This window comes from Natator depressus, chromosome 2 (genome assembly GCF_965152275.1).
Source record: "Natator depressus isolate rNatDep1 chromosome 2, rNatDep2.hap1, whole genome shotgun sequence".
Classification (NCBI taxonomy): Eukaryota; Metazoa; Chordata; order Testudines; family Cheloniidae; genus Natator; species Natator depressus.
The window spans coordinates 157,411,145-157,435,495 of record NC_134235.1 but is presented as its reverse complement, the minus strand read 5'-3'; the positions used below and the strand labels follow the sequence as shown (position 1 = coordinate 157,435,495).

At 45.6% G+C, this 24,351-nt stretch overlaps 1 long non-coding RNA gene across 1 annotated transcript in view; it reads left to right on the top strand.

Moving 5' to 3' along the window:
• LOC141981590 (uncharacterized) overlaps positions 1 to 18,241 on the top strand; it is a 198,855-nt gene extending 180,614 nt beyond the window's left edge. The window contains exons 2-3 of the long non-coding RNA XR_012637845.1: positions 12,541 to 12,573; positions 17,872 to 18,241. This is a non-coding gene — a long non-coding RNA (uncharacterized LOC141981590). The remainder of the gene's footprint in view (positions 1 to 12,540; positions 12,574 to 17,871) is intronic.
• Positions 18,242 to 24,351: the final 6,110 nt, after the last annotated feature.

Genomic DNA, 24,351 nt, shown 5'->3' with positions numbered 1-24,351 from the left:
TTGCCCCAAAGATCTTATAGTCTAACTTTATAACTACTGAACCAAATTTGTTCAAATTTGGCTTGTTTTATATATCTCAGTGAGATTTAAAAATCATTCCAACACTGAAAACAATATGTACTGGACTATAACTTGCAGAATGTAAGATGATATAAATTTTTTTTCTGAAAGATATTATAATATATGACAAATAACTAAGAATGCTATAAAAAGAGAAACCTTTTAAGGCCTAAACAAAACAGACAGAAAAAAAGGTTGAGCTTTTCAGAGTTACCTGCATTTCTTGACTTTTGCATGCTTGATTTCTCAACCTTAACTTTGCATTAACTCTAGTATTTTGCATGGAATTATCTTTAATATAGTGAAAGTAAATGGTTACTGTGACCTTGTAAAATATTTGGAGGTTGTGGTGGCTAATCAGCTGAATATGAGCTTCCTATTGTGACTCTGCAACCAAAAGGGCTAATGCAATCCTTGGATACATAAATAGGGGAATCTCGAGTAGAAGTAGAGAGGTTATTTTACCTCTGTATTTGGAACTGGTGCAAGGATTCAGAGATTCAGAGAAAAGCCATGAGAATGATTAAAGGGTTAGAAAACATAACTTATAGTGATAGACTTAATGAGCTGAATCTAAGGAATCAATTCTGAAGCACTTACAGGAAAGGAAAGTGATCAGGAACAGTCAGCATGGATTCACCAAGGGCAAGTCATGCCTGACTAACCTAATTGCCTTCTAGGAAGAGATAACTGGCTCTGTGGATGAGGGGAAAGCAGTGGACGTGTTATTCCTTGACTTCAGCAAAGCTTTTGATACGGTCTCCCACAGTATTCTTGCCAGCAAGTTAAAGAAGTATGGGCTGGATGAATGGACTGTAAAGTGGATAGAAAGCTGGCTAGATCGTCAGGCTCAACAAGCAGTGTTTAATGGCTCCATGTCTAGTTGGCAGCCGGTATCAAGCAGAGTGCCCCAAGGGTCTGTCTTGGGGCTGGTTTTGTTCAATATCTTCATTAATGATCTGGAGGATGGTGTGGATTGCACCCTCAGCAAGTTTGCAGATGACACTAAACTGGGAGGAGTGGTAGATATGCTGGATGGTAGGGATAGGATACAGAGGGACCTAGACAAATTAGAGGATTGGGCCAAAAGAAATCTGATGAGGTTCAACAAGGACAAGTGCAGAGTCCTGCACTTAGGACGGAAGAATCCCATGCACCGCTACAGACTGGGGACCGAATGGCTAGGCAGCAGTTCTGCAGAAAAGGACCTAGGGGTTACAGGGGACAAGAAGCTGGATATGAGTCAATAGTGTGCCCTTGTTGCCAAGAAGGCTAACGGCATTTTGGGCTGTATAATAGGGGCATTGCCAGGAGATCGAGGGATGTGATTGTTCCCCTTTATTCGGCATTGGTGAGGCCTCATCTGGAGTACTGTGTCCAGTTTTGGGCCCCACACTACAAGAAGGATGTGGAAAAATTGGAAAGCGTCCAGCGGAGGGCAACAAAAATTATTAGGGGGCTGGAGCACATGACTTATGAGGAGAGGCTGAGGAAACTGGGATTGTTTAGTCTGCGGAAGAGAAGAATGAGGGTGGATTTGATAGCTGCTTTCAACTACCTGAAAAGTGGTTCCAAAGAGGATGGATCTAGACTGTTCTCAGTGATAACAGATGACAGAACAAGGAGTAATGGTCTCAAGTTGCAGTGGGGGAGGTCTAGATTGGATATTAAGAAAAAGATATTAGGAGGGTGGTGAAGAACTGGAATGCGTTACCTAGGGAGGTGGTGGAATCTCCTTCCTTTGAGGTTTTTAAGGTCAGGCTTGACAAAGCCCTGGCTGGGATGATTTAGTTGGGGATTGGTCCTGCTTTGAGCAGGAGGTTGGACTAGATGACCTTCTGAGGTCCCTTCCAACCCTGATATTCTATGATTCTATTTAGTTCAACAAAGAAAAGGGTAAGGGGTTACTTGATTACAGCCTATAAGTACCTACATAGGAAACAAATATTTAATAACAGGCACTCTTGCAGAGAAGGGAATAACACAATCCAATGTCTGGGAGTTGAAGCTAGAAAAATAAAGACTGGAAATACGGCATAAATTTTTTAATAGTCAGACTAATTAACCATTGAAGCAATTCATCAACAGTCGTGGTGGATTCTCCATCACTGACAATTTTTAAATCAACACTGGACATTTTCTAAAAGATGTGCTCTAGGAATTATTTTGGGTGAAATTCTGTGGCTTTTGTTATAGGAGGTCAGAGTAGCTGATCACAGTGGTCCCTTCTGGCCAAGGAATCTATGAATCTGTGATCTTAGCCCCATTCCACCGCTGCACTGGTTTGCTGAGTGGACTGGGTACATTATGAAAAACAGGGTAAACTGTTCTAGCAGGGCACAAGCATGTATCTTCCCTTGTGCAACTGTGAGCTAAAGAAGGGATCCATCCATCCAGGCACAATCCCACCTGAAGTTCTCTCTAGGATGATTCAGCCCCACACTGTCGCCTTCTCAGGGCTATCGCTAAATACTTTAGTCAGCTCAGAGTTGGACAAGGTCTTTATTCATAGACTTTAAGGTCAGACAGGACCTTTATGATAAACTTGTCTGGCCTCCTGCATAACAAAGACAACAGAATTTCACCCAGTAGTCCAGTCCTGCATTGAGTCTGTATCTGCTGATTATACTAACTAGAGCATATATTTATATTTTAGAAAGGCATTGATATTGATTTAAAGTGATGGAGAATCCATGATATCCTTAGGTAAGTTGTTCCAATTATCCTCATTCTTTAAAATGTGTGCTCATTTCTAGCCTGAATTTATCTAACTTCACCCTCCAGACCCTGGGTCTTGTTATGCCTCTGACTGATGATTAAAGAGCCCTCCACTATCAGAAATCTTCTCATGTAGGTATGTATAGAATGCGATCAAGTCACCCCTTAACCTCTTTGATAGGCTAAATAGACTGAGTTTCCTAAGTCTTTCACTGTAAGGAACGTTTATCCTGACTCTGAATCAGTCTTGTGGCTCTTCTTGAAACCATGTATAATTTTTCAACATCCTGCTTGAAGTGTGGACACCAGTTCTGGACACCGTATTCTAGTAATGGTCTCATTGATGCTGTATACAGTGGTAATACCAACCCCAATTCTCTTACTCAGTATTCCTCAGCTTACATATCCAAAGACTGCATTCGCCCTCTGAGCCAGAGCAACTCACTTAGAGCTCTGGTCATTTGGTTTTCCACTGTAATTCCTAAGTCCTTTCTGACTGGAATGTTTTATGAACAGGTGAGGACTGGAATGTTTTATGAACAGGTGGGCTTTCCAATGTTATTTGATGGAGCAGTATGAGAGGGCTTGGCATACATTAACTGGGAGTCCGTTCCTAAACATAAGAGGCAGCAGGAAAGAAAGAACAAAATCAGAAGTGGGCAAAGTGCCTGGAAACAGTAGACACTACCACTGATTACAGCAGTCCTCCTACTGTGTTTACATGCTGGACTTACCCACTGGGAAGTTCTTCCATGCATGAAAATATTTCCCGTCGTGCAAGAAAGAAGAAGGTGCACTACGGTATCCATTCTCTTCAGTCACTGTGGATGCATAACCAGTGCAAAGGGAGTTGTGCGCGTGCATCAGCTGAAGAGCGGAAGGTGAAGTTTAGGAAAATATGGATGGAGATTCTCAGTATGAAATGGACTCTTTAAAATATTACAGAAATGTTCACCTTCATCTTCTGGGTAATTAAGAGCTTATGTTCTAAAGGGAAATATCTGTATGTGGAAAGGAACTATTGGGATGCATCTTGCCTATACTAAAAGGAGAGAGGAGGGGTCGGATGCACATAGTAAGGGTATGGGACAGAAGACACTTGTAATTGCTGAAGCATCATCTAAACACAAATACCTCCAGCCTGACAGGACTAGCAGTCAAAGCACAGCTTGTAACTTTCCCTCAGTTTGTAAAGCAATGGCATTTCCAAAGCAACAGACTGTAGAAAATGGGCCACCAGGAAAAAGAGAGAGAGAGAGAGAGGAGACCAACAGGTAAGGGATCCAAAGATAACTATTGAAACAGGAAAATCCTACAGAGAAATTAGAGATGGAAGAGGACCTGTTAGGGCATGTATTCAATGTCCCTACCAATGCAAGAGGAAGAGAAGAAGATAAAAGCATCAGTTCCTGTCTTACCTTCACACAGCAACTTGAGTCAGCAACTACTAATTATATAGAATGTAGCCAACCATTTCCTAGGGAGAAGTTCCCTGCCTTTACCTTACTGAACTAGGCTACGCAGGATGTTATATTTGCTCATTACTTCTCATGTTAGTATTTTGGCAACTCGACACAAGCGTCCACTCTAAACACTATCCCCTTTCCATTGTGGAATTTAAAAAAATAGGAAAAATGAAAGAGGATACAGAATCAGCCATGGGAGACAAAGGGCAGAATTCTGTGATTGATTGGATCCTTGTGGCACAGCAACATTTCTGATTATTTGTAGCTGTGGGTCAATGACAACAATGCCAGACTACTTCAGACAAAGATAAAAAATAAATCGAAACAAACAGCAGGAAACAGGAGAGAAGAGAGAGTAGGTGAGAGGGGAAAGAAAGGGACAAGGACAGCAAAAACTGAACTGAGCTAATGCAAAGCAAAGAGGTGAAGGGGAATAAGAAGGGTTTTCACAAATATTTTAGAGGGAAAGAAATACTAGATAAATTAGGACCATTAATAAATTGAGTGGAAGATTAAACCAATAATGGCTATTTAATAGCTAAGACATTGAATTCCTTGTATAAGTTTGCCTCAAAGGAGAAAGGGATTTGGACAGTAGGGAAGTAATGAAAATCTGGTAAAATAGGGATAACTGAAAATTTTGAACATCCACTGTATAAATCAACAGGTCTGGTAGCACTAATCCTAAAGTGCTGAGGGAATTAGTCAGCTAATTTACTGAACCATTGACAATTATTTTTGAAAGTCTAGAGAACCATGGAAGTTGCAGCGGCCTGGAATAAAGCAAATAAAGTTTTGATTTACACAGGAAGATGAGCTAACTTGGCTATTACTGCCCAGTATGTTTATCATCAATCTGCAATAAAATAATGGACCAAATCTTAAGAGAAAAAAATTAAACAACAGTAGGGTATTGGAAGCATGAGTCACAAATAGTGTGAAAGACCATTCCAGACAGTATGATGTTTGGTTTGCTTGGTTTGGGTTGGGGTTTTTTGTTTGTTTGTTTTGTTTTGTTAGGTTTTTGGCTAGAACCAGAAAGGTGGGAAATGAAAGGAAGGGACTGAAAATGGAGGCATCAATTCAACAAAGTACTTAAGCACATTCTTACTTCCTATTGCAGTTAATAAGACTTAAACAAGCACTTAAGGGTTCCAGAGGTGATCCTGGCAATTACAGGCCGGTAGGCCTGACTTCAGTACCAGACAAACTGGGTGAAACTATACTAAAGAACAAAGTTTTCTGACATATAGATGAACATAGTTTGTTGGGGTAGAGTCAACGTGATTTTTGTTAAGGGAAATCATGCCTCACCAACCTACTAGAATTCTTTGGGCGGGGGTCAACAAGCATGGGGACAAGGGGGATCCAGTGGATATAGTGTACTTAGATTTTCATAAACCCTTTGACAAGGTCCCTCACAAAAGGCTCTTAAGCAAAGTAATCTGTCATGGGATAAGAGGGAAAGTCCTCTCATGAACTGGTAACTGGTTAATAGATAGGAAACAAAGGGTAGGACTAAATGGTCAGTTTTCAGAATGGACAGAGGTAAATAGGGGTGTCCCCCGGGGTCTGTACTGGGACCAGTACTATTCAACATATTCATAAATGATCTAGAAAAAGCTGTAAACAGTGAGGTGGCAAAATTTTGCAGATGATACAAAACTACTCAAGATAGTTAAGTCCCAGGCAGACTGCGAAGAGCTACAAAAGGATCTCTCAAAACTGGGTGACCAAGCAACGAAATGGCAGATGAAATTCAATCTTTATAAATGCAAAATAATGCACATTAGAAAACATAATCCCAAATATATATATGAAATGATGGGGTCTAAATTAGCTGTTACCACTCAAGAAAGAGATCTTGGCATCATTGTGGATAGTTCTCTGAAAACATCCACCCAATGTGCAGTGGCAGTCAAAATAGCTAACAGAATGCTGGGAATCATTAAGAAAGGGATAGATAATAAGACAGAAAATGTCATATTGCCACTGCATAAATTCATGGTACACCCACATCTTGAATACTGCGTGCAGATGTGGTCACCCCATCTCAAAAAAATATACTGGAATTGGAAAAGGTTCAGAAAAGAGCGACAAAAATTATTAGGGGTATGGGGAGAGATGAATAAGACTGGGACTTTTCAGCTTGGGAAAGAGACAACTAAAGTGGGGTATGATTGAGGTCTATAAAATCATGACTGGTTTGGAGAAAGTAAATAAGGAAGTGCTATTTACTCCTTCTCACAATACAAGAACTAGGGGTCACCAAATGAAATTAATATGCAGCAGGTTTAAAACAAACAAAAGGAAGTATTTTTTCACACAATGCACAGTCAACGTGTGGAACTCTGCCAGAGAATGTTGTGAAGGCCAAGACTATAACAGGGTTCAAAAAAGAACTAGATAAATTAATGGCAGATAGGTCCATCAGTGGCTATTAGCCAGGATGGGCAGGCATGGTGTCCCTAGCCTCTGTTTGCCAGAAGTGGTGAATGTGTGACAGGGGATGGATTACTTGATGCTTACCTGTTCTGTTCATTCCCGCTGGGGCACCTGGCATTGGCCACTGTCGGAAGACAGATTACTGGGCTAGATGGACCTTTGGTCTGACCCAGTATGGCCGTTCTTATGTTCTTATTTCTCACAATGCTTTAAGTTAAATATATGCTTAAGTGGTTTGGAACATCAAAGTCTAAATTAAGAGCAATACTGATATGCAGCTATATACCAAATTGCAGGAGTACGTCCACCGGGGATTTTAATGGATTGGTTTAGGTCAGGCCTTATTTAATATCATCATTAATTATCCAAAACAGGGAGTGAAGTGCATGTAAATTAAATGTATAGGTGATTCTAAACTATGAGGGAATGTTGTTACCAACCAGGGCAGAGAAATGATACAAAGAGGTCTAGAGAAATTAGAAACATATGGGGACGAAATAATAAAATGAAATTCATTTTGAAAAAGTGAAAACTCATGCATCGGGTGGGAAGAGAGGTTGAATGAGAGGGAGAAACGAAAATCAATAATGTCAAGGCAGACATTCAGTACGAGCAATGCTGGGCAGCCAATTGGATATTGCTAAATGGCAGCAAAGGAGCCATTGCAATTTTAGGCTGCATAAAGCAGAGCCATCTTCTCATGGAATGGAGTGTTGACAGCCCTCTGTTCAGCTACAGACAGACCCTCCCAGGAACACCACATTCCATTCCAGGCACCTTAATTAGATAAAGACACAGACAACCTGGAGGGAGTTCAAAGAAGAAAAGGCAAAATTAGGGCATGGAGGGACTGATTTACAAGGAAAGATTTTTAAAAACTAAATTTGTACTATAGGGCTTGGCTAGGTGATGACTAAGACCCGAATGGTGCAACATATTGCCTGCAGGTGCACTACTGCACCTGCACACAGACAATTGCAGTATTGGGCCTAGGGAGGGGGCACAATAACCGTTTCTAATTTCTATGACTAGCATGGAGAAAATGTCCTAACCAACAAAAATTATGAACAGTCATTTGTGGCTGTAGACCATACCAAATACAGTACTTCCATTTTAAAAAAAGTGCAGGAGTTAGATTTTGTGAGGTATCTCTTGAAGTGTCAAACCACAGAACTCACAGCCCAGGTGAAGGGTGGGGCTAAAATGGCTTAAGCCACTTTCTTGATTCTGGACTGCTCTGGTGGTTGGAAGACACCCCCTCCCAGTGGAATTCAGACAATATTAAGGGCCAGACTAAGATACAACAGCCTCCCCAGGCTGCCTTAGTTATGAGCCATAGCACTGCCTAGAATTTCCACAGTGCCACATGCTACTACCCTAGCCATACTTCTGGCACACACGCCTGCACCAGGGCTTGTGAGGGGATCCTCAGAAGATAGCTTGTGGCTGTCTTCCACAGTACCTCAACTGAAGGAATCCTCCGCTGGCCAGATACCACTCCATCCCTTTCTAGTTGGTGTAAAGGGGCCAGACCAGCAGTGAGACTCATCCCAGGAATGGAATTCTGAAGGACTGGCAACCCAAACAGGTAACAAAATGTAGTGAGAATATATAAGTAAAATGTAGCATAATTATTTATTCTATATATGGGAGATATAGGTGAAAGGCCAAATGATATCTTCCCTATGTGCATGCACTCGGAGTAGGGATGGAATAATATTCACTTGGTCCTCAAAGAACAAATTCAAACAGGTGTCCTCCTCCATTTTGAAATGCTCCTTTCTCATGCCTTACCCCTTCAGCCATCTACCCAAGATGTCCATATTATTATTAACTCCATTCTCTTGCCTTCTTCAAGCCCCACACCTGTCATCCCCCAGCAGGCCCCAGTCTTTCTCTGTCTCTTCAATACACATGCCTTTTTGCTCTGACCCTCTCCCCACTTTCCTCTGTGGTTAGAGCAGCTCCGGTATTAACTCCAGGCCTCATGAAGCCCCAAGCCCTGCTGCAGCTTCTGCGGTGGGACTTACATCTAGGGCTAGTTGGGAGACTAAGCACGTGGAGCTGTCTCCTCCATCCCCAGTGTAATCCCATAGAAGGCAGCCATAATTTAGCCGTAAAACACTGTGGCGTGCAAGGGTGGGCAGGGCTTTCAGAGTTGCTTTCTGCACTCTGGGCCAGGCTGAAGGGGGTGTAGCTGGAGGGGCTTGATCATGACCTCAGACCTTCTACAATTTAGCTGGCAGTGCAGAGTAGCACCACAGCGCTTCAGGATGAATGCCAGGAAGCATGCTCCCTCTCGCATCACTGGAGGCAGTATTCCTGCTGCAGGCCTCTGAAGGCACAGCAGGTCTCTTTGTGCCCTTCTATAGCAGTGTAAATCAGGAGCGACTCCAGTGAACTCAGTAGAGTTACACTCATATAAAACTGAGATAAAGGAGACCCAATGCCTCTAGGAGCTCAGTGTGAGCTGTGCTCTTCTCACCACTTCACAGCATGGCTCAAGCTCACAGAGCCCCAAGGACAAGATGAGATTGCATTGACCCATCTACAATACTGATAACATTGGTCCCATGGTAGAAGTCTTTTGGCTTTGAAGATTTGAGTCACGAACCTAAGAGAAATAAAAATAAAAGCTACTAACCAGAATGTGTGGAGTTTGGAGGTGAGGGGAGAACAGATGAGTGCCTGTCTTTGAGTTCTGGTGAAGAAAAACACAAGAACCCCATGAAGAGGTGGGATACTTTCCACAGTGTTTAGCTCTTTTTCTCACTTGACTTTGCCTTAGTGAAGGTAATAGGAATTATTTTCTTAAATTATTTCCTCCGTTTCATCTCATCTATACCTCAGATCATCCCAATTATGCATCATTACTCTGCTATTTTTAATTCTTAACATCTGTTTCAAGGATGCTTATCTTGGCCTTGAAAAATTAGAGAGAAAGAGTAATTTTCTGTCAATTTTTTGTAGAAAATTATTGGTAAATAAAGATGGGGAAAATAATGACAGAATATAATAGCAATGAGGAAACATGCATATTTGGAAAAAGCTGTATTCTGTTTAAGAGTATCTGTTTATATTACTGCATGGCATGGGAGATTGGTAACTGAGTGTGGTCTCTCACTTCTACAGCACAGGTCAATGATAAAATTTCTATTGGCCATTTAGTGGCCTTATGCTATAGTGAGCAAGTGGCCACATCTCTCTCTCTCTCACACACACACACACATTACAACAGAATGCCTTGTTAGTAGACTTAGGAGAGGAACCTAAGATTGAATATGAATAGACACTACATTTTCTATTGATTGCTAGATATGGGCACTCCAGGTCACTCATGAGTAAGACACATTTGTTTAACGATGTGGAGAAAACTTGCGCTGCCATATTGTATCTGTTCTATAGCCCTTCATTTGACAATCCTATCAATCCAACAGCTTTTGCAAGTGCTAAATTAAGGACTATACATACATACATTATAGCTGAAGCCCTAGTAACAGCCAAAGTTAAGCTTGCACAACCATTTCCATTCAAAGACTTTGTTTTCATTTGCTCATAAATTTCCAAATTTCCCATGCTTGATTAATGTCTTTTTTTTGAAAGGTTGAACAAAAACAGGTATTGCCAATTTTTTATGATGAAGAGGTTGAAGGGGAAAAACATGTTTTTAATCAAAAGAATCCAGTTTTATCTGAACTTTATCTATTGCTTTGGCACCAAAGGGTGACATTAGCCTTTAGGGAAGAGAGGTGTCTTCCATTGTTCTAGTGGAAAACAATTTTAATTTGGCTGAGGTTTGGAAAATCTTACTTTGTGCACGTGCAGCAATCTTTTTTAATGATAGCACTTTTCTTAGATTACAGAACTACAAGTGATAATGGCCCAGATCCAACAAAGGAAAATGAGCGCTTAGAAAAATCGCAGGAACAACACTGCAATCCACAATGCCTGAGTTAGGTGCCTAGGTGGAGATGCTCAAAGATATTTAGGCTCCTAACTTCCATTAGTTTCAACACCAGTGAGGTACCTAAATACATTTTAAAATCTGGGCCCTAGGCTCTTAGAATACATAGAGAGAAATAGACACCATGGAATATGATCCACAAAGCCACCATGTTAAGTGGGAAGCTGCCTCAGCTAGCCAATGGGAGATGGAGATGAGAAGGGTGTATCCTAAGCCCCATCCTTCTCACAGAGATAAGTGCTTCAGTCCCGGCTGCAGGGAGGCGCATATGTCTGCCGGCAATCTGCAAACCGGGAGATGATAGGTGCTCCTCCACCTAATGTCTGTGTGGGGCCCAATCTGTTAGGCATGCTCAGAGCTGCTTCAATCTACCCAAAATCAGGGGGGAGGGAGATAGAATGACAGGAGAACCATCTCTTTTATAACCTTTAGTCCAGTGGTTAGGGTACTCACCCAGGATGTGGAAAATCCCCAGTTTGAGTCCTCCCTGTGCGGTGAGGAGAAGAGATTTGAACAGGGGTCTGCCACCTCCAGGTAAGTATCCTAACCACTGGGTATAGCATCATTTTAACCCTTTCTTTGACCTAATTAATATTTAATTATTCACTTTTTAATTAAAGTGGAACAATTTCAATAGAAGAGCATGAGAGCAACCCACATCAGACTATCTCATAGCCCACTGGGCTAAAGGTTACAGGGGGGAGGTCTTCCTTCACTTCCCCCCACCGGTGATGTTTGTGTAGATCTAAGCATCCTGTGAGCATGTCTACCAGCTCAGGCCCTGCACACAAGTAAGGCAAAGGAGTACCTATCTGCCCCTTGTTCATGGACCACTCTGGGCTTAGATAGGAGATAGGCACCTGGATAGCTGTGATAGAGTGAGGCAGCAATGCACATGCCCCAAGGTACCTAGGGAACTTTTACCGCAAAAACTTGGGTGCATTTAGGCACCTACAGAGTTGGGCAACTATTGAGTGGTTTTATAGATCACAGTGGCACCTAAAAATGGGAGTCAGGTGTCTAACTACTTTTGTGGCTCTGGGCCCATGTGATCATCTTGTCAGACCTTCTGCATAACACAGGCCACAGGACTTACATGAATTAATTCCTGTTTGAACTAAAGCACATCTTTTAAAAAAACATCCAATCTTGAGTTATAAATTCCTAGTGATGGAGTATCCACCACAACCCTTGGTAAGTTGTTCCAATGGTTGATTACCTTCCCTATTAAAAATGTATACCTTATTTTCAGTCTGAATTTGTCTAGCTTCAATTGCCAGCCATTGGATTGTGTTATACCTTTCTCTGCTAGTTTGAAGAATCTTTTATTATCAAATTTTTCTCCCCATGTAGGTAATTAAACTGTGAGCAAGTCATCCTTTAGCTTTTTCTTTGATAAGCTCAATAGAGTGAGCTTCTTGAGTCTTTCACTATAAGGCAGAAAGAAAAGGAATACTTGTGGCACCTTAGAGACTAACCAATTTATTTGAGCATAAGTTTTCGTGAGCTACAGCTCACTTCATCGGATGCATACTGAAGTGAGCTGTAGCTCACGAAAGCTCATGCTCAAATAAATTGGTTAGTCTCTAAGGTGCCACAAGTACTCCTTTTCTTTTTGCGAATACAGACTAACACGGCTGTTACTCTGAAACTATAAGGCAGGTTTTCCAATCCTTTAAGCATTCTTGTGGGTCTTCTTTGCACCATCTCCAATTTTTCAACATCTGTACTAGTACTGTAGTGGTCAAACTAATATAATCTCGCTATTTCTACTTGATTATACTCGATTTATACATGTAAAGATTGCATTAGTCCTTTTGGCCTCAGCTTTGCAGTGGGAGCTCATCATCAGCTGATTAACCACCATGACTCCCATGTCTTTTCCAGAGTCCCTGCTTCCCAAGATAGAGTCCCTGTCCTGTAAGTATGGCTTGAATGATCAGTTCCTAGAAGTATGACTTTATTATTTGCAGTTCTGGTACAAGGTCAGCATGTTCCAGGTGGATCCCTGCTGACCCAGTGGCAGACTATTCTGCCACTGTTAGGGCCCTGGGCTGGGACTCGGTAGAGTTGGGCAGGCCCACGTCCCCCTTGCCAACCCACCCCTGGGGTGGCAGTACTCCCCCTCTGTAGGCCACGAGGCCTGCATCAACCTACAGTTTGCCGAGCTAGGACACTAGGCTTTGCGAATCCTGCCTGAGCCTCCCTAGACTGTATTTGGGTGTTTTACCCCCACCTGAGCCCTAAGGACTTGTTGCCCCTCCCTGACTAAGGGCTTGGCTCCTAACTGTGTTGGTTGCTCAAACCTAAGTACAGGCCTGAGCCAAAGATTCTGATTGCCCTGTCCTGCCCTGACTAAGGGCTTGGACTCCTAACTGTGTTTGTTACTCTGCCCTGACTCCAGGCCCAAGCGCTAGGCTGTGTGTTGCCCCAATAATTCCTCAATGGTCAGCGACACACAGGGATGTAGTGAGGCGGAATGGCCTCTCACGGACCCAGACTGGAGAGGAGGACCATCACCACCACCAACACTCTACAGTCCCATATCAGTCATTCCATTGTTTTGCCTTGGATCAGTATCAGGTTGACAGGCTTAAAATTACTCCATTCATCCGGTTTACCCTTTTTAAATATTAGCACAACATTACCTTTCTTCTAGTCCTCTGGAACTTCCCCATTGTTCTAAGACATGTTGAAAATCAACATTAATGGCACAGATTGCCCCTCTACCAACTATTTGTAAAACTTTTGGATGCAAGTTATCTGGACTTGCTGATTTTAAAAAGTCTGACTGTGTAGCTGCTACATAAGAACAGCCATACTGGCTCAGACCAAAGGTCCATCTAGCCCAGTAATCTTGTCTTCTGATAATGGCCGATGCCAGGTGCCCCAGAGGGAATGAGCATAACAGGTAATCATCAAGTGATCCATAGCCTGTCAGCCATTCCCAGCTGTGTTCCTTCTAAGCTTCACAGTCATTCGGCCACCCAGGAGTGAATCAAGTGCCACACAGTCAATTAGCACAGCCGTGCACATCCGGCGACATGTATTCAGGTGCCCCTCCCCCCACTGCTTTGCAGACATGTTGCTCCTGCAGTCTGCCTTGGAGTCCATGGCCAGTTGCTCCAGGACCCTCCTGCTTGCTGTGCAGAGCAGAGTGGGGGAAGGGAGATGCTGATGTCAGGGTGTCCCCCTCCCCGCCACCTTCCCCCTGTCCACGTACCCCGTCTCCGCAGAGCGGACGAGGGGGGACAGCACTCAGGAGCAGGAGAGCTGTTGGCAGCTGGTGCGGTCTGAAAAATGAGCTTTCTAGTGAGTGCCTTAAAGAGACAATGCATGCTATTTCATAGGCTTCCCCAGCAGCCAGCACACACACATATACCCTGTCTCTGTGTCTCACACACATACACATGCACACACTCAGGCTCTGTCTCATACACACACTGTCTCTTGAAGGGTCTGAATGTCAGGGTCATCATAGCAAGAAAACTCCATTTCCAGCCAGTGGAGCCTGTGTATACTCAGCCTCTCTGGAAACCAGGTCTGAAATGGGGAGCAAGGACCTCAACACAGTAACAGCAGGACTGGGCAGAGCAGACCTGTAACAGGGTGCTGTCCCTTGGGCTGCAGAGTCTGGGATTTAGCCAAGCTGATTAGAGAATGAGCCCTACCCGAGAGGCATCATGTACCTCCCTCTGAAGAGCCAGACTTCAGCAGTGATAAAACCCAGCTGGGCTATGAACTGGAATGAGAACTAGGCAGGAAGTTCAGAGCAGCAAGGGAAGCTTACAGGAGAACTTGAGAAGAGAGGTAGGAAGTGCCCAGGGAAACCTGAAGCAAAGAGAAAGGAACAGACCTAGTTGTTGGGTAGAGGGCCCTGGGCTGCTACCAGTGTCAGAGTGGGACTGGGTTCCCCTAATGGCCCCAAAGAACAGGGCGTACATGCACGCAGAGAGGGTTACCAGCCCAGCAAGGGGGCTCCAAGCTGAGCAAGAGCCCCAGCAAGAGCAGAAGGACTTCTTTCTATGGAAAGACCTCTTTGGACTTTTAGTGTGAGACAAGCTGGGCCCCGGAAGTGGGGAATAAAGGTGGTGACGTGGCTGGAGGCTGAGTTACCAGGCAGAGAAACTGTCATGGTGCTGGAGGGACCATCAATGGGGGACTCTAACCCAGTCAGTGGTCTGTGATTCCATGCCTGGCCACCAGAGGTAACATGATGATGAGTAGATTCATTTATGATTGGGATAGTCATCAGGACTGAATTCCCGCTGTCATCCCAGAGGGCTGATGGAAGTCTTAGTTGCTGAAGGAAGGTCTGTCACCACAAGTGGGTGTATCGAGGAACCGAGCTGGTCATTGAATTCCCACTTGAGTTCCAGGGACTGGTTTAGCAGCCAAGCAGGTCTAGGGGTTTCTCCAGCAGCTCCTAGAAAACCAACAGAGGCAGTAGGAAGTGCAGGCAGAGCTACAGATGCAGTTGGCAGTCTAGAGGGAGCAGCAGCAATATCTGTCAGAGATCCTGCAAAGGGAAATAATTTGCAGTCAGAAGGGCCGGGTAAGAAAAGGCTATTTGGGGGCCGGAAGGCCAGAGAGAAGCCAAGGTCTGCTATGCCCTTGGACAAAAAGAGCAAATAAGGAGAGCATGCCTAGGCTGTGCTGAGAAGGTTAGCCCAGGACAGCAGGGCATGATAAAGTGTACAAGCATGGCCTAATGCCAAGATGGGGACAAGAGTTCTTTGTTTTTGGTGCAGAGGAGCAGGCCATATCAAAAAACACGGCTTGCTTAGGAAATTGCTGAGTGGCAAAAGGAGGGGCCAGGGCCCCAAGAAGGTAGAGAGGAGAAGGTGTCCTCTGGCACAAACCCACATGACACAGGCGAAGTGGATGTGGCAGTGATGGCCATGGACCTTGCAGACCCTCAACCAACCCTGTCATGTGCTGCAGGGAGGTGAAGGACAAAATGGTTGGCACAGAGATGAAGCAGGCTGAAGTAGGGACAAACACAAGGGTGGAGCAGTCCATGGTGCATCCTCAGACCCTTATGGAAAAGGTTTTGGGGGATGTTGCAGCAGTAGCAAAAAGGCTACAGGAGAAGCTAATGGCTTCAGAACAGGCTGTGTAGGCAGCTGTTAATGAGAATGAGTGGCTGCAAGAAGAGCGTTGGGATACTGCAGAAGAGAAGGATTGCCTCTTAATTCTGGTGAGCGAGCTGGCAGGGGAGCTGGAGGCGCTGAGCGCCCAGGCTGTACATGTGCGTAGCCGGTGACAGCGACAAGATGGCAAGGGATGAAGCTTGGACAAGAGTAGAACTTGCCCCTGGTTTGGGCTGGATTTTAAGGAGGAGGGTATATAACAGGGTGGCTCGGTCTGTGGGCTGTAAAGCCTGGAGGTAGGCCAAATGGATTACAGAGTGATCCCCACCTGAGGGGAAAATGGAAAACTGCAGCAAATTAGCAGTTCAGTACAGGGCCTTGGGGCAGAACCTAGAGTCCAGGGTAAGATTGGGTTCTCCCACTGTCCCCAAGGAAGAGGATGTGCAAGGCCATAGAAAGGGCTACCAAGCCCAGCAAGGGCAGGCCAAGCCGAAGTCAGGCTGAGGAAAAGCCCCCAGGAGGGTGGAAGGCCTTGTTTCTGTTAAAGACATTTTTGATCTTTTAGTCTGGGATGAGTGCGACCCAGGAAGGAGCTGACTAAAGCACAGTTACCTGGCTGGAGGGCTGAGTTCCCAGCCAACAAACTGCCAGAGTGGCTATCGGTGGGGGTGCTAGCCCAGCAAGAAAGCTGTGACACCAGGCCTGGCCAGGGAAGGCCACCTAGTGGTGAGTGAACCCTGTTACAAGCCTGGTTCCATTATGGAAACAGCCTAGTATTGCAGAGTGGTGGGGAGAATAGGGAGATGAGAAGGGCTGCTGAGGCTGGGGTGGGGAGGAAGCTGTGGGGCTGGGAGGGGATTAGAGACGCGGCCCAGCTTGTGGGTCGGATCCTGCTGGCTGCGTCTGGAGCACTGTGTAGCCTCTTCTATGGGAAGTGCCAGAGGGACCTGAATCTCTCATGCTCCTTTGTTTTCTTTGGGCATCACAGAAGATGTCTGAGGAGCTGCCCTTGGACTCTGTGCCAAGCGCTTTCATCTACAACTCATGGTGGTCACGACCACCTTCAGGTTCTAGGACTCTCCCACCTGGACCCCGTAACCCCAGTGCTGCTCAGGCCCCGAGGCAGGAGTCACTGTACCTGCCACTCCCACCAGTAGCTGTTCCCCTCCTTTGGTAGTGCAGGTGGGAACAGTTCTTCTCCCCTGGCTGGAGGGTTGATTTGACTCCAGTAGTGTTAAGATGGCCTATGGGAGAGGATGGCAGGAGAGGTCATACAGCAGGGTCCAGTGATGAGAGCACAGAATGTGTTGTACTGCACCCCTGCCACTGAGTGGTAGTGTCACTTTGGCTAGGTCACTCTCCCACCTGGTGCCTCAATTTCTCCATCTCTGAAGTGGGAATAATCCTGACCTACATTTAGAAAGTGTTTGATCCTCTGTTCTTCCCAAATCCCTGCCCTGCTGGCCCCATACGGGCCCCTGCCCTATTCCTCAAATTCCCATACCCATGTTAGTGCCTATCTCATTCCCCAACTGCAAGGTCTCATGCATAGTCTCCTGCCAGGAAACTGAAGCCACCCCTAGATCCAAAACAGGAATTGCAGTTCCTGTGCGCTGACCTGCATGGAGTATTGCCCATGGGCATGGGGAAGGCCAAGACCCACATCCAGGTAGATCATCAACCTACTCCTCTGTCCCAGGAGTAGGAAGGCCTCTGGTCTTTGCACTCTTCTGTAGCTGGAGCTGCTGAGGTGGAGATGGGGTGGGCACAGGTGGGAACAGGCCACAGGATTAATAAAGTGTCGGGGGATACTGTTTATTAACCTCCGTGAGAGATTATGTTACCCCTCTGTGGGGAATCCCTTCCTTGCAGATGCTGTCCTTTGGTTCCTGGACTCTGCCAGGAAGCCCAGCTCCCATCCCTAGCAGCTTGGCTGTTCCATACCCTGCTGTGTAGCAGGCCCTCTGCAGAGAGCTGCTCTGGGCAAGGACCACAGAGCCAGCTGTCACCCTGTCAGGAGTAGCCCCAGGTTCCATAACCTGATCCATGATCCTCTGGGAGCCATGCAAAGAGTACAGCATTGAAGAGACTCTCCTGCTTTAACAAAGGGTTTCTGTTTTCCTAGATAGTCAGCCAGTGAGGCCAGTTTGCAGAATATGGAAGAGCCGTTCAGCGATGGGTTGGAGGATTCACTATGTAGGTGGGGGCAGCTGCAGTGCCTGGAGTCACCATGGGCCACGCCTCCACTCCCGACACTCCAGGCTAACTTCCCACTGCTCTCAATGGGGCTTTGGCTTTAGCTGCTGGGCCTGCATGCCTAGACAGAGGACTCAGGCTGCTTAATGGCAAATGCAGCCATCCATGAAATGAAGAATGGAAGAGAAAGAGAAAAGCTGGACCATCCACTGAGCTGCTGCAATCAAGTGAACACAGCTGGGGAGAGAAGAGAGAGAACTCGAAGGTGGCTGGCAGCTGTGGGGAGGAAAAGCAGTTTGGGAGACAGGAGAGCGGAAATAAATACTTAATGATGAATACTGGGGGCTTTGTCTTGTGTGGTGAAGGGTTTAAAATGGGTCTCTTTACTATAACAGGTTTCAGAGTAACATCCGATGAAGTGAGCTGTAGCTCACGAAAGCTCATGCTCAAATAAATTGGTTAGTCTCTAAGGTGCCACAAGTACTCCTTTTCTTTTTACTATAACACTAAACTTTAAAATAGCTGTGTATGATGGAAGGGGATGTCCATAAAGGTAAGAGGTCACTCTTGGAGCTTAAAGTCTCAGATTCTGCCGCTATTGCCTGCTTCTACCGGCTGATCTCAACCCACCATCCACAGGGGGTATCAGTAGTGAGCTCTTATCCTCTATTTCTGGAGTAGCTGACAGAAAAAGGACATGATACATGTGGCCAAGGAAATAGAGAGGCATGGGCATCACTTGCAGAGTTGCCTCTTAATGGTACTCTTGTGGGGGGAGCACGGCAGGGTACTGTATGAGGTAGGAGCCACATGTCTCCCAACCTGCACATTCTGAGGATCCAGAGACCTCTCTCCCAATCCCAGAGCGTCCTCAGAGCTTCTAAGGATCCAGACGGCACGTGGCCTCTCTCTCTCTCTCCACCCCAGCAGTCCAGAAGAAGCTGTTTGCAGACATGTCAAGTGTCCTCTCCTGCCACATTCACATGTGGGTGACTAATGCACTCACAGAGTCCAGTCTGAGTGTCACACATTCCTCTGGGCTGTGAGAAGCAGGAGGTCTTCAGCTGCAATGGATCCTCCTGTGCCCGGGCTGAGTGAGCAACCTCTCTACTGCCCTTCCAGCCCATGCGCAGCCGCTGAGGGCTAAGGAGGAGGTGATGGACTTACCTCAAAGGTGGGTGTGGGAAGAAGCTCCTTTCTGCCATAGGCTGAAGCCCCTAGGTTCCATGGGGAATTTCTGAATTAACCCTCTAGAGAGCTGCCTCTGGCTCTCTACAAGCTCTCAGTCTGCCCTGTCACGAGAGGTAAGGAATAAGGTCCTGCCTCCCGCAACTGCTCGGGGGAATCCTCTCAGAGCCATCCGTGTAGGGGGTTTAAACATCTTTACAAACTGATCACTTGCCATGGTGTGTCAAGAAGCTGCACACCCCTTCCTCTGTTTAGAGCAACATTAACTCCCACAGGGATTTCTGCTCTAAATGCTCCGGCCCTGAGGGAAGGATTCTGTGGAAATCAGGCCTTTCCCTTGCTCCAATCCAGACTCTGCTGTTCTGATGTTGCAGAGCTGATAGGGAAGGCTTGAGGGATCCCATGCTGCCACAGGACCTTCCACTGGAGGGAAGAATGTGACATGTCAGTTGGGGTCTCTGTCTGGCTTACAGATAACCAGAGATGACCTGTGCCTACTGAAAGTTGCAGTGGGGAGGGGGGCAGAGTGAGGGCAGCTGGCTTCAGCAGTGTTACTGAGCATGCTCAGTCCATGTGAGCATGCTGAGTACAAGCCAAGCAGCAACTCTGGGAGGGCACGTGACCCCAAATGCCTACCCACTCATCGCCTCTGCAATTAACCCATCCTGCAGAAACACAAGTGTGGACTCAGGGGATTGCTGTGCTGCAGTATACATGCCCTGCAAGATACTCACTTATGAAGGGAAGGAACACTGCTGTTAGCACTGGAGTCTGGGCAACAAGGAAGAGGAGTTGGAAATTCTCATTGAGGAGGGGAAAGTGGGTAGAACTGGGAACCCTGGGGGGACGATGTGTCTGACTGGAATGTTAGTGTCGCTGGTGACAACCCGTATAGGGAGGGGAGAGAGGATTAAAGTGTTGGGCTTGGTGGCTCTGGACGTTATACACATCATTACCTGTTTAAAGTTCTTGGTTATTGAGAACTGCAGGACGTTGAATGGACAGGGGTCAATCTGCTAACTCACCCAGCCCAGCAGGGGAACCAGTGGGGGGCTGGTAGAGTTCACTGAATCCAAACCAGGGAACAGGTTCAGTTTCTCCTTTAGCATCAGTCTGTGATTTGTGGGAGGACAATTGGGTTAGCATGGGGGACCTCCTATTCGGAGACAAACAGGGGAAGTCTCACGTAGCCAGGAGTAAATCATCCTTGGAGATTTTAAAAAATAAGGGACACTTTTTTAACACAAAGTTTTGGACCCAACTAGGGGTGACTCTATTGTGGACCTCATTGTGGTGGATAAAGATGAACAGATCACTGGACTGGATGGTTGTTATGGGGCCAGTGATCATGACCTGACTGTATTCAGCGAGGACCAGTAAGGAGGTTTTGGAACAAATTGATAAATTAAACAGCAATAAGTCACCAGGACCAGATGATATTCACCCAAGACTTCTGAAGGAACTCAAATGTGAAATTGTAGTTCTACTAACCGTGGTATGCAGCCTATCCTTTAAATCAGCTTCTGTACCAGATGACTAATGAGGATTCATAGATTCATAGATATTTAGGTCAGAAGGGACCATTATGATAATCTAGTCTGACCTCCTGCACAACGCAGGCCACAGAATTTCACCCACCACTCCTACAAAAAAAAAAAAAAAACACCTCACACCTATATCTGTGCTATTGAAGTCCTCAAATCGTAGTTTAAAGACTTCAAGGAGCAGAGAATCCTCCAGCAAGTGACCTGTGCCCCATGCTACAGAGGAAGGCGAAAAACCTCCCTGAAAAACCTTTCCTGGGTAACTCGGATCTCACCCCATCTAATAGCCCATCACAGGCCATTGGGCCTATTTACCATGAATATTTAATTACCAAAACCATGTTATCCCATCATACCATCTCCTCCATAAACTTATCGAGTTTAACCTTAAAGCCAGATAGATCTTTTGCCCCCACTGCTTCCATTGGAAGGCAAAACTTCACTCCTCTGATGGTTAAAAACCTTCGTCTAATTTCTAGTCTAAATTTCCTAGTGGCCAGTTTATATCCATTTGTTCTTGTGTCCACATTGGTACTGAGCTTAAATAATTCCTCTCCCTCTCTGGTATTTATCCCTCTGATATATTTATAGAGAGCAATCATATCTCCCCTCAATCTAGCTAAAAAGGATAGCTAACATGACATGAATTTTTAAAAAAGGATCTGGCTCTGTAGTTGCAATTGCATGTCCTGAGTGCTGTCCTGCACCATATTCACCATGTACAGGTAGATCATCAACCTCCATCTCTGTCCCAGGAGCAGGATGGCCTCTGGTCCCTGCTCCCTCAGGCAGCTTGAGCTGCTGAGATGGGGTGGGATTGGAAGAGCATGAGAACAGCCCATGAGGTTAAGAAATGGCAGGGAGAGCCTTTTCCCTCCAGGGGAGATTACGTTGTCCCTCCGTGGGCAGTCCTTTCTTTCCTCAGGCTGTGCTTTGGTTCCTGGACTCTGCCCAGAAGCCCAGCTCCCATCCCTAGCAGATTGCCTGTTCAATACTCTGCTGTGCACCAGGCCCTCTGCAGAGAGCTGCTCTGGGCAAGGACTGCAGAGCCAGCTGTCACCCTGGCAGGTGTAGCCCCAGGTTCCATAACCCCGACCCATGGTCTCTCTCCGCTGGCAGGCTCTGAGCAAGGCCTGCCCAGACAACATGGATGACAAGCTTTAGATCCTGTTGACAGCAACCTGCAGCACAGACAAACTCCAGCACATCTTGGAGGTGAGCACAAGTGGGAGGGGCACCAGGGGTTTTACCTTAGGCCTGAGGACTCCTAGAAATGAGAAACTGGAAAATCCATGTTTCCATTGTATCCTTCCAAGTATGCATTTGAGATACAAACTCATTGGGTAACTCACTTCCCCCTTACGTCATCAGTTTTCAACACTATTAAATCTGTCCTCGGGAAGACGGACCTAAGTCCTGACAATCACCTTTACTTGTGGATGTCTGGCCCTGAGAGCCTAAACCGACTATCTACCCCATCACCTAAACTGCCCTGTCTTTCCCTTCTAGGGCCTTGACCTATGTGCTCAGCCTGGCCCCTTCCCGGCTTGTCCCTGACCTTTAAAGGACTATCCAAGCTCCTCCCAGGCCTGCTCCCCTTGGAGTCTCTCTCCTGACTGTGCACAGGGTGCCCTTATATCTCCCAGCAGGCCTGGTTCCTAGTTACATGCTGCTCCTTGTCACATGACCCCTGCACTTATTCCCTTCACCTGGGGAGCTGCATAACCTGAGCTAGGTGCAGTTGAGTTCCAACCCCTTTAATGGCATCTCACCCTGGGACAGGCTGAAACAGGAAACCTGTGAGCTAACAGTAACTGTTTGCTCTGTAAGGTGCTGAAGACACAATGAAAGAGGAAATCCTTTGGACTGTATTTAAATTATTCCAACGGAAAGCGAATGAGGGAAAATATATCCAGAATTATCTTCCTATCAGCAGAAACATTTTAAGGTCAGAAAGGACCGTTATGTCCATCTAGTCGACCCATCTGTATAACACAGGCCCTAAAATGTCACCGAGTCGTTCCTCCAGCAAACCCATTGTGACAGGTTGAGTCACTGAAACCCCTTTGGGACTGCCACCTGATGTGCTGGGACTACCTCTGAGCCTGTTTTCCCTGGCAACTTGAGACTTCAGTACCTTGCCTTGTTTGAGCCAGACATGCTTGCCTGCTGCAAACACAGATTCAGTCTGAACCACGTCCCCCATAAGCTGCAGGCTTAATTGAAAACAGCTTAAGAAGTGCTCCTGTCTCCAACACTCAGATGCCCAACTCCCAATGGGGTCCAAACCCCAAATAAATACATTTTACCCTGTATAAAGCTTATACAGGGTAAACTCATAAACTGTTCGCCCTCTATAACACTGATAGAGAGATATGCACAGCTGTTTGCCCCCTCCCCCCTCCCAGGTATTAATACTTACTCTGGGTTAATTAATAAGTAAAAAGTGATTTTATTAAATACAACAAGTAGGATTTAAGCGGCTCCAAGTAATAACAGACAGAACAAAGTAAATTACCAAACAAAACAAAATAAAACATGCAAGGCTATGCCTCATACAGTAGGAAACTAAATGCAGGTAAATCTCACCCTCAGAGATGTTCCAGTAAGCTTATTTGACAAACTAGCCTCCTTCTAGTCTGGGTCCAGCAATCACTCACACCCCTGTAGTTACTGTCCTTTCTTCCAGTTTCTTTCAGGCATCCTTTGGGGTGGAGAGGCTACCTCTTGAGTCAGCTGAAGACAAAATGGAGGGATTTCCCTGGGGTTTATATAGCCTCCCTCTTGTGAGTGGAAATCCCTCTCTCCCCGTGTGTAGAATTACAGCTACAAGATGGAGTTTTGGAGTCGCATGGGCAAGTCACATGTCCTTGCATAACTCAGTTCTTTGCAGGCCGACGCCGTGTTAGCCTGAACCTTCCCAGGAAAGCTCAGATGTGGATTGGCGTCTATCAAGGTCCATTGTTGGCCAAGTACTCCCAATTACTTGAATAACCCCTTCACGCTATGTTAACCAAATCTGCCTTAGGTGCTTTCTGCAGCAAACACTTTAAATACAAGCATAGAGCCAACAGTCATAACTTCAGTTATAAAAATGATACATGCATACGAATAGGATGAATACATTCAGTAGAACATAACTTTTTCAAAGATATGTTACATGGCATATATAGCATAAAACATATTCTAGTTATGTCATATTTACATTCATAAGCATATTTCTATAAACCATTATGGGGTGCAACGCCACACCCATAACATGTGACTGAGCAAGAGCACGTCTTTTGGCAAGACATCCACATGCATTAGAGCCAGCTGGCTAAGAGAAAATCTTTCTTCTGCAGTGATGTGAGGTTAAAGAACATGGAGGAAAAGACATGGAGGCTGTGACTAAAGTTAGAGCAGCGAAGCCAGGATAAACAGAGTTAGGTCCCAGAACTAGCTATGAGAAGATCTGCTGTTATCTATTCCTGGCTTTATGGCCATGAGCGAGTCTCTTCACTTCTGTGTGCCTCAGTTTCTCCAACTATAAAATAGAACTAATCAAGGTTTCGTTTATTATGCCCATTTTCCAGGGTGGGAGACTGAGACACAGTTGGGGCCTGTCTACGCTTTAGATCTGTAGCCCATTTGTAAGCTGCTGACCCCACATATCGTTCAGAGCCAATGGACAACAC